The sequence below is a fragment of the Chaetura pelagica genome, unplaced genomic scaffold (assembly GCF_000747805.2).
Source record: "Chaetura pelagica isolate M959 unplaced genomic scaffold, ChaPel_1.0 scaffold39, whole genome shotgun sequence".
Classification (NCBI taxonomy): domain Eukaryota; kingdom Metazoa; phylum Chordata; class Aves; order Apodiformes; family Apodidae; genus Chaetura; species Chaetura pelagica.
This window is the reverse complement of record NW_009954614.1, coordinates 1,382,751-1,383,331: the sequence shown is the minus strand read 5'-3', so window position 1 is coordinate 1,383,331 and position 581 is coordinate 1,382,751.

The following is a 581-nucleotide window of genomic DNA, read 5'->3' as shown; positions in this document are numbered from 1 at the left end:
ACTGCTGTCCTGGGGCACAGTCGCCTCTCCAAAACCCGTTTTATTTCCCAGGAAACCCCAGCAGATGGTGCCAGACTGCCAGAAACCCTCCGGGAGCTCAGGCAGCGCTGGCTGCCCGGGCAGGGCAGCAGGGGGCAAAGAAGGGTGCAAGATTTTGGGCGGCCCTACGTTCCTTAACTGCTAGTAAAAGCCCAGAAGCAGCGAGAAGGTCATCATCGCCCACCCATTTAATTCAGGCAACACTCCTTGGCCAGCATCACGTTGTTTCCAACGTTCAATTTTCCAGTGCAATGTTTGGTCCTCTGAGTGACCAGAGCAATGGAGTTTCCCCCCCTCCCTTCTCTTGGCTGTCTTTGCTCTGGGCAAATTATCTCGATCCTCAGTGTAAAATTTTCCTTTGCACCATTTTATCCTATTATTCCAGAATAAATCAGGATCATTTCCATGTCGAAAGCCAGCAGAGGAGCACCGGAGCAGAGGGCAGGGGGGAGTTTCAGTGCTGATGGCAGCCCGGCCAGTTAGGAGGCTTTCCCCTGCGCTCAGGCATGGGCACAACAGGCCCTTCCTGCTTACCACAGTGC